A 10,967-nucleotide genomic window follows, 5' to 3' on the forward strand; every position below is an offset into this window, starting at 1 on the left:
ACAATGGGAAAGGAGCCAGATAGAAGAGAGTTGTTAATAACAGTAGTGATGTGTGGAAGAAGTGTGTCAAGGCAATGGTTGAGGAAAGAAGCGGGGACAGGGTCAAGTTCGCATGTTTTAATGCTTGATTGTCTGATAATTCTCTTGACAGTGTCAACAGAGACAGGCTGGAAAGAGGTGAGGGGATGCCAAAGAAAGATGGGTCAGGAAAGACGGAGGAGGCGACAGAATGAGAGTCAATAGTCTGACGGAGGTCCAGGATCTTACTGGTGAAGAAATCTGAAAGTGCTTGTGGAAGTTGGGAGGGTGGAATATTGGTGGGAAGGGTAGAGGGGTCGGATTTGCCAAGGAGTTTGTTGGTGAACGAATACAACATTTTGGAGGAGGCACATACAGCAATTTTGGCATTATGATATGCAATTTTAGCAGCGTATACTAAATTGTTCACGGGGCCCTTGATGCAGAAGTGACGCTGCGCATCGCCAAGGCCAGCTCAGCCTCTGGCAGACTCAACAATAGGCTGTGGAACAACAAAGGCATCAGGCTCAGCACCAAGATGAAAACCTACAGAGCAGATGTGCTGACCACCTTGTTGTACTGCTGTGAAACATGGACGACGTATCGCCGTCACATTCAACAACTTGAACAGTTTCACCAGAGATGCCTACGAAAGATCCTCGGCATAAAGTGGCAAGACAGGGTCTCCAACCTCCAGGTCCTAGAGAGGAGCGGCCTGCCCAGCATCGAAAGCCTGCTGATCCAGTGCCAGCTATGGCCAGCTGAAGGAAGGCCACCGTGAACTTGGAAGACCCTGCAAGCGCTTCAAGGACACCTTGAAGACAAACCTCAAAGCCTGTGACATAGACATCGCTTCCTGGGAAACTGATGCCCTTGACCGCTGTCGCTGGAGGATGCTGTGCTCTTGTGGCATAAAGACGTTTGAAAACAAGAGAACGCTGGCCATTAAGGAGAAGCGTGAGCGAAGGAAGCAGGGCTCAACTTCTGGAGACGTCTTCCATTGCAACACCTGTGGGAAGTGCTGTGCATCCAGAATCGGCCTCTTCTCCCATATGAGGACACACACCGACAGATAAGCCTGCCTGCCTACTCATCCGTTGGACCGACGGGAGACTCCATCGAATGAGGTTACCGTCTGAGAGTTCGTTTAGATAATGGTGAAATGTGTGCAGAGTATGGAAAGTTATACCAAGTGCTTTTTGGTCGCTGTCAGTGTTTTCATGCGCATGCGAGTATACGTACACACATTGGCTCATATGTGCACTTACACACACTCGCTGATAGACAGACATGCATGCATTCACTCTTCACACACACAGACACAGACACATGAGCGAACGCACAAACGCACACGCTCACGTTCTTTCTTTGTCTTATTTATTTAATTATTTATTTATTATTATTATTATTTCATCATTATTTTCATCTTAAAAATTTTTTTTTTTAATCATCATTATTATTTATTTATTTATGTATGTACGCTTATATATATATATATATATATTTTTTTTTTCCTCAAGGCCTGACTAAGCGCGTTGGGTTATGCTGCTGGTCAGGCATCTGCTTGGCAGATGTGGTGTAGCGTATATGGATTTGTCCGAACGCAGTGACGCCTCCTTCAGCTACTGAAACTGAAACTGAAACTCACGTTCTTTCTTTAATTTAACGTCTTTTCACTTTGAGTGATATTAAACACACACCCACGTTCACTCGTGCACGTGCATATAGAAAGACATGCATACATCCCTCCCCCTCACACGCCCAAACACACACATACTAACGCACACACTCACTCTTGCAACTGCACATAGACAGACGTGCACACATTCCCCCGCACACCCTCCGCCCCCACACACGCGTGCGCACATAAGCACACACACACACACACACACCACACACTCTTCCAGGAGCACATAGACACGCATACACCCACCCTTCACACACACACACACACACACACACACACACACACACATGCACACGAGGGCGCGCACAAACGCACACACTCATGTTCACTTTTGAACGTGCACACACACACACACACACACACACACACGAACGTGCGCACAAACGCACACACTCACCCTCACTCTTGCAAATGCACACAAACAGACAGATATGCACCCCGCTCCCTCACACACACATTCAAACGCACACACTTACACATAGTATTGCACGTGCACACTGGCAGATAGATATGTTAACCCCCCATCACCCCCTCACACACAACACACACACACATTGGGTATGGCTGAAAGCCATCCTGTATGCTCTGTCCATGCTTTTTGTGTTTATGTACTTACGCTACAATATTTGAATAAAAATTGTTTAAAAGAAACATGCACACCCACATTTACCCGCTCCCAAACACACACACACACAACACGCACGCACACTCACTCCCACCCGACACACACAGCACCCCCCCCCCTTCCACTTCCTCCCCCCACACACACATGCGCGCGCACACACACATAAATATATATCCCAAACAGACAGACAGACAGACAGACACACACACACACACACCAGACAAGATCTGGATTATCCTGACCAAACTTAACCTGAAAAAAAGAACTGGCTTAACCTGACCAAACTCAGACGGACAAGATCTAGGTTATCCCCACCAGCACTTGACTTAATCTGACAACACCTAGCTTCTTCACAGCAGACTTAACCTGACAACCTCTGACTTAACCTGGCAACACCTGACTTAACCTGACAATAGCAGATTACCCAACACACACCCCCCTACACACCTTTCGGCACCCCTGCCGTCATCTCTCCCCAGCCGGCCAGAAGGACGAGGAAGAGGGATGGGGAGAGGGCAAGGCGCAGGGTCTTCTCAAACGGGGCGTCCGTCAGCATGTCTCGGTACAGGCCGTCAGCCACTGTGGCCGCCACCTCCAGGGCCACCTCCAGACCGCAGGCTGTTTCGCCTATCTGCAGGAGTTCGTCATTGGGGGGTTACCGTGGCAGGCTGTTTCGCCTATCTGCAGGAGTTCGTCACTGGGGGGTTATCGTGGCAGGCTGTTTCGCCTATCTGCAGGAGTTCGTCATTGGGGGGTTATCGTGGCAGGCTGTTTCGCCTATCTGCAGGAGTTCGTCATTGGGGGGTTATTGTGGCAGGCTGTTTCGCCTATCTGCAGGAGTTCGTCATTAGGGGGTTATCGTGGCAGGCTGTTTCGCCTATCTGCAGGAGTTCGTCATTGGGGGGTTATTGTGGCAGGCTGTTTCGCCTATCTGCAGGAGTTCATCATTGGGGGGTTATTGTGGCAGGCTGTTTCGCCTATCTGCAGGAGTTCGTCATTGGGGGATTATTGTGGCAGGCTGTTTCGCCTATCTGCAGGAGTTCGTCATTGGGGGATTATTGTGGCAGGCTGTTTCGCCTATCTGCAGGAGTTCGTCAGTGGTTTTTTTTTGTGGCAGGCTGTTTCGCCTATCTGCAGGAGTTCGTCACTGGGTGGGGGTGGGGGGGGGGGTCGGGTGTGTGTGTGTGTGTGTGTGTGTGTGTGTGTGTGTGTGTGGTTGGCCTTAGGGAAGAAGATCATTCCACTTTTTTCTTCTTTTTTTTTGTTTCGGTTGATAATCAAAACGTTTTCTGTGTTAAGAAAGGGGCGAGGGGGATATGATCTCTGGTTGCTATTCTGTGTGGTCTGTTGCACGTGCTATGCTGTCGTGCCTGTCATTTGTCGTCGTCATTATCATCATCATCATCATTATTATCATTATCGTTGTTGTTGTTGTTGGTGGTGGTGGTGGTTGTGTGTGTGTGTGTGTGTGTGCGCGTGCGTGCGCGTATATATGTGCATGAATGTGTGCGTGTGCGTGCATGTGTTCGTGTGCGTTCAACACGCTTTCGGCTATAAAAATAGCTAACCTTTTTAGGTTTTTCTATTGATTTCATCAACAATTTCTTTATGTCCTTGTTCGCTCTTGAGGCTATGATGTTATCCCTTTTTTCCCGCTGCCGTGATTCAAAATCCCCTTTCAGATGACACTGTATTTGTTCCATCGTTGATGTCATTCATGTCTCAACATCACACAGCAGTCTGTCCATTTTTGACATTTGCCTCTTCCCCCTCACCCCCCCCCCTCACCCCCCGAAGGGGGTGGGGAGCGGGGGGTGGGGGTGGGGGGTTGAAAAGATCATTTGTTTATCCAGATTATTTTTAAGGAGTTCTGGACAGGTGTACCGATACATTAACCGTGATAAAAAAAACAAAAAAAAACAAATAAAACAAAAGAGAAAACAAACAAACAAATAAGAACAAAAAAGAAAGAAGAAGAAAAAAAAAAGAAAGAAAAAAGAAGAAGAAGAAAAAAACCCCCAAAAAACCGTCCATGCACTCTGGCCATTATGGTAGCTTAAATTTGAGAACAATGTAAATCGGTAAAGTTCTGTTGTTGTTGTTTTTTGTTCTTTAAGAAAAATTATGTCTTCCGTTTTGGTTACCGCTGCACGGAATTTCTCTATTGTTTTATTCAAGTGTATGTTTGTGCGTGTGTGGGTGGGTTGGGTGGGTGGCTGGATGGGTGTGTTGACTGTACACGTGCGAGTGCGCGTTTGTATGTGTGATTATAGATAACTCCGTCACTGTTGCTTGTAAACTCTATGTGTGTGTGTGTGTGTGTGTACGTGTGTGTACGTGTGTGTGTGCGTTTGTGTGTGTGTGTGTACGTGTGTGTGTGTGTGTGTGTGTGCGCGCGCAGGGGTTTGTATACAAGTGCGTGCGTGTGTGCATGCATGCGTGTGGCCGAGTTCCGCTCGTGTGTCTGCGTGTTTCGCATTACCATTATCATCATCATCGCCATTATCATCACCACCATCATCATCATCACCTCCACCACCACCATCACCATCATCATCACCATCCTCCCTCTCCTCCTACTCATCATCATCACCATTGTCATCGCTATCATCATCATCATCCTCACCATTATCACCATCACCATAATCATCACCATCGCCATCATCATCATCACCATAATCATCATAATCACCCCGCACCACCATCACCATAATTACCATCATAATCATCCCCACCACCACCACCATCATCATCGCCATCATCATCACCATAATCACCAACACCACCATCACCATCACCGTCATCATCACCAATATTATCATCATAATCATCCTACCGTCTCCAAGTTGGTGGAGTCGATGTTGGGCAGGGCGAAGAAATCGGATTTGTCCCTGGCGGTGAGAAGGGGCTTGCCCAGGTCCAGCACGATCTTCATGAGGTCGCACAGCACGGGGCACAGGCCGTCCACCTCCTGCAGCTTGACGATGGCCATGCTCAGCACCTGACCCATAAAGGTGGTGGCACAATGGTCCTTGTATTGTATTGTATTGTATTGTATTTCTCTTTTCTCAACAACGAAATAAACGAGAATCACGTGCTGAGTTCGTCCAATTCGCTCGATCTATGTGTGTGTGTGTGTGTGTGTGTGTATGTGTGTGTGTGTGTGAGCTCATATAAAACTAACACTGAATGTATTTATCTATATATATGTATATATATATATATCTCCATATATGTATATATATATATAGATATATATATATATATATATATATATATATATATATATGTGTGTGTGTGTGTGTGTGTGTGTGTGTGTGTGTACATCTCTGGCAACAACACAACGGCCGGTACTCATGCCGAAATAAACAAGAATCACGCGATGAATTCATTTTCTGAATTGGTCCCTTACTCTCCCTCTCTCTCTCTCTCTCTCTGTGTGTGTGTGTGTGTGTGTGTGTGTGTGTGTGTGTGTGTGTGAGAGAGAGAGAGAGAGAGAGAGAGAGAGTCCCATTCTTTTAACTCAAGACTATGCAAACACACACACACACACACACACACACACACACACACACACAAGAGTTACAGAAATGGTGTAATGCCGGAAGCGCGTTTTGAACAAAATAATCAGAATACAACATTCACGTAATACGAATGAATCTTTGGTGCACTGGCAATAGATTCCAGTTCAAATCATACTCAGTGTGTGCATTCATGAAATCTCCTGCTGAGTCATCGGCTGATGTGATTTCAGCACAAAAAAGTATTGACGTCAAATGTTTCGAAAGTTGTTGTTGTTGTTGTTGTTGTTGTTGTTGTTGTTGTTGTTGTTGTTGTTGTGTGTGTGTGTGTGTGTGTGTGTGTGTGTGTGTGTGTGCCGTTTGTTTTTCACAGTGGTCTAAACGCGTGCCAGGGACAGATCGCCTGTCAGGATCGGCATTTGACAACTGCGGACTTGACTTCAGTCGAAAGCCACGGTTAGGAAACGTGTGTCCGAATAAGGCGTTGTGACAAGTAACTCTCTACTCAAAGCCTCTTTATTGGGTCTGTAATGAGAGAATACAGAATGAAGAGCTTTTCTAATCTAGAGTGTATTTTATTTCGGATGCAGATCCATGTACGCAACATGCAGAAAAGTACGGAGTATGGAGTTTCGAAACGGATTTTCTGAAGCATACTGCTCGCCACATTTTCAAACAAACAAGAATCGAAACCGTTTAGGAATACGGACCGACGCGCGAGTCCGATCAACTGAAAACGAACCTTTCACTCATACATATACCCCTTGATTTTCTCTGCGGATTTACACAGTTCTCAGGATCGACCTCTGGGTCTCTCATATTTACTGGTTTCAGTACATTTACGGAAGAATCTCGTCTCTGAATATGAGTATTTGATCACATGTGATCAGGCACCTAAAGTCTTACAGGTAGCCATACGTGTAGGAAAAAGACACACCACCACCACTATCACCAGCCTGGTGTTGCCCCCAGTCACTGACCGGCAGCAGCTCGTGGGGCCGTGGCAGCTCCACCTCGTGGTGAAGCGGGGTCTTCTTGCAGGCTTCTGTCTGCTCCAGGAAGTCCTCTGCGTCCAGCTCCTCGTGGACCAGAGCCACCTTGGTCATCAGCAGGAGCTCCACAACGAAGTCCTGAGGACACACACGTCACGTCACTCCTTCCGTCACTCACTCACTCTCAGTCAGCCAGTCAGGCTGTGGTGGGAAAAATGGAGGTTTTGGGGGTGGGGGTTATGCAGTGAATGGGAGAGTGAGAGAAGGAATGAGTAAAAGTGAATGAACACAGACATCACTTATCTTCCGTTTTAGTGCTTGCGAGAGTCATTTGCACAACAGGCTGCCTACCTACCTGGGAGAGTCGACAGGGAGCTTCCTTAATGCGCTTATCATTCGTTTCCTGTGTCGTTCAATTCAAGCTTCAATCATACGCACACGTACACATAATTATATATATTACATTGTGGTGTGATATGGATTACTTACAAGGCCTAATCATCAGTCAGGGATCAAGCTTCTGAGCGCTTTACAGACAAGGAGCCATTTTACTCAACAGGCTGCCTATACCGGGGTAGAGTGGGCTGGCAGCTGCCCTTTACCTTGATGACCTGCCAGACGACTTTGTCCAGCCGGCGGGTGACCTGGTGGTAGCTGAGCAGCAGGGAGGCCAGCGTCTGGTCCAGAAGGCCCTCGTCAATGTTTTCAATGTCGCTCAGCAGCCTCCGCAGGGCCGGCATCAACAGCTCGTCTGCCAGCAAGGAGCTGTCGCTGCGGACCTCACTGACCACCACTGAGGCCACCGCCGACCCGATCTCCCTCATGTCCTCTCTGCATAATGGTAAGGGGTAGGGGAGTCGTGGTGGTGCTGATGGTGGTGGTGTGCGTGGTGGTGTAGTGATGATGGTGATGATGATGATGGTGGTGGTGATAATACATGACGATGCTAATGGTGGTGATGGTACTGAAGATGGTGCTCGTGGTGTGTGATGATGATGATGATGGTGGTGGTGATGATGTTGACGATGATGGTGGTGGTGGTGGTGGTGATGATGATGATGGTGGTGGATGTGGTGATGATGACAGTAGTGGCAGAGGTGATGGTGATGCTGGTCATGATGATGATAGTGACCTGGACAGCGTGCCGTCGTGCAGTTCCTGGGTCAGCCTGGACACAGTCTGGCGGATGCTGTTGTCCACCAGACTCTTGCAGAAGTCATCCTCCTCCCGGTTCTCAACCTCTATCGCGTTGTCCACCGCCTCCTGCAGGAACCTGCCAGGGAGTAGTGCCAGATACACCATACACCGTACACCATACAAGGAGACTATTATACCCCCCAAAAAAGAGGCACTCACCACACCCCCTCAAACACACACTCTCACTCAGACAGACACAGCTGTGTGTGTGTGTGTGTGTGTGTGTGTGTGTTGGTGTGGGTATGAGTGTGGGAATGAGCAGGTAGGGGGTTGGTGTTGGGATGGGTGTGGGGTGGGTGTGTGGATGGATGGGTGTGTGGATGGGTGTGTGATGGGTGGGTGGATGGTTGGGTGCATGGATGGGTGTGCGGATGGGCGTGTGTGGGGATATGATGCGTGTGGGGATGTGATATGTGTGGGGATGGGATGTGTGGGGATGGGTGTGTGTGGGGCTGGGTGTGGGGATGGGATGTGTGTGGGGATGGGATGTGTGTGGGACTGGGTGTGGGGATGGGATGTGTGTGGGACTGGGTGTGGGGATGGATGTGTGTGGGGCTGGGTGTGGGGATGGGATGTGTGTGGGACTGGGTGTGGGGCTGGGTGTGTGGGGATGGGTGTGGTGGGATGGGATGTGTGTGGGGCCGGTTGTGGGGATGGGATGTGTGTGGGGCTGGGTGTGGGGATGGGATGTGTGTGGGGCTGGGAGTGTGTGGGGATTGGATGTGTGTGGGGCTGGGTGTGGGGATGGGATGTGTGTGGATGGGATGTGTGGGGATGGGATGTGTGTGGGTATGGGTGTGGGGATGGGATGTGTGTGGGGCTGGGAGTGTGTGGGGATTGGATGTGTGTGGGGCTGGGTGTGGGGATGGGATGTGTGTGGGGATGGGATGTATGGGGATGGGATGTGTGTGGGGATGGGTGTGGGGATGGGATGTGTGTGGGGATGGGTGTGGGGATGGGATGTGTGTGGGGCTGGGTGTGGGGATGGGATGTGTGTGGGGCTGGGTGTGTGTGGGGATGGGATGTGTGTGGGGCTGGGTGTGTGTGGGGATGGGATGTGTGTGGGGCTGGGTGTGTGTGGGGATGGGATGTGTGTGGGGCTGGGTGTGGGGATGGGATGTGTGTGGGGCTGGGTGTGTGTGGGGATGGGATGTGTGTAGGGATGGGTGTGGGGATGGGATGTGTGTGGGGTGGGATGTGTGTGGGGATGGGTGTGGGGATGGGATGTGTGTGGGGCTGGGATGTGTGGGGATGGGATGTGTGTGGGGCTGGGTGTGTGTGGGATGGGATGTGTGTGGGGCTGGGTGTGTGTGGGATGGGATGTGTGTGGGGCTGGGTGTGTGTGGGGATGGGATGTGTGTGGGGCTGGGTGTGTGTGGGGATGGGATGTGTGTGGGGCTGGGTGTGGGGATGGGATGTGTGTGGGACTGGGTTGTGTGTGGGGCTGGGTTGTGTGTGGTGATGGGATGTGTGTGGGGATGGGTGTGAGGATGGGTGTGAGGATGGGTTGTGTGTGGGGATGGGTGTGAGGACGGGATGGGTGTGAGGATGGGATGTGTGTGGGGATGGGTGTGAGGATGGGATGGGTGTGAGGATGGGTTGTGTGTGGGGATGGGATGGGTGTGAGGATGGCATGTGTGTGAGGATGGGGTGTGTGTGGGGCTGGGTGTGTGTGGGGATGGGTTGTGTGTGGGACTGGGTTGTGTGTGGGGTTGGGTGTGTGTGGGGCTGGGTGTGGGGTGGGATGTGTGTGGGACTGGGTTGTGTGTGGGAATGGGATGTGTGGGGATGGGTTGTGTGTGGGACTGGGTTGTGTGGGAATGGGATGTGTTTGGGATTGGGTGTGGGGTGGGATGTGTGTGGTGCTGGGTGTGGGGATGGGATGTGTGTGGGACTGGGTTGTGTGCGGGGATGGGTTGTGTGTGGGGATGGGATGTGTGTGGGGATGGGTGTGAGGATGGGATGGGTGTGAGGATGGGATGGGTGTGAGGATGGGGTGTGTGTGGGGATGGGTTGTGTGTGGGACTGGGTTGTGTGTGGGGTTGGGTGTGTGTGGGGCTGGGTGTGGGGTGGGATGTGTGTGGACTGGGTTGTGTGTGGGAATGGGATGTGTGGGGATGGGTTGTGTGTGGGACTGGGTTGTGTGTGGGGATGGGTTTTGTGTGGGACTGGGTTGTGTGTGGGACTGGGTTGTGTGTGGGGTTGGGTGTGTGTGGGGCTGGGTGTGGGGTGGGCTGTGTGTGGGACTGGGTTGTGTGTGGGAATGGGATGTGTGGGGGGATGGGTTGTGTGTGGGACTGGGTTGTGTGTGGGAATGGGATGTGTGGGGGGATGGGTTGTGTGTGGGACTGGGTTGTGTCTGGGGATGGGTTTTGTGTGGGGATGGGATGTGTGTGGGACTGGGTGTGTGTGGGGCTGGGTGTGAGGACTGTGTGTGGGAAAGGGGTTGGAGTTGGTGAGATTGTGGGGATGGACGACACAATACACACACACACACACACACACACACTAACACACACGCACTAATACACATACACAACCATCACCCCCTCGTCCAACACCCCCTCCCCCGAAACACACACATACACCCCCCCTCCCCCCCCCCCCCCCACACACACACTGACCTATCTATGCTCTCCGAATGGAGAGAGAGGTCAGATTCCTTCTGGGACTCAGCAGAACTGTGAGCACTAACTGTCGTACTGGCCTGTTGTTCCAGCGTGGTGGTCGACGTACCTTCATCCATCTGTCGTATATTGCTATTGTCAGTATGTGTGTGTGTGTGTGTGTGTGTGTGTGTGTGTGTGTGTGAGTATGCACGCGTATGTGTGTCTGTAGGAGGTAAGCATTTGCACGCGCGCGCACGCGCACGCACATACACTCACACAAACACCCACGTACACACACACACACACACACTCACTCAC

This window comes from Babylonia areolata, chromosome 27 (assembly GCF_041734735.1).
Source record: "Babylonia areolata isolate BAREFJ2019XMU chromosome 27, ASM4173473v1, whole genome shotgun sequence".
Lineage (NCBI taxonomy): Eukaryota > Metazoa > Mollusca > Gastropoda > Neogastropoda > Buccinidae > Babylonia > Babylonia areolata.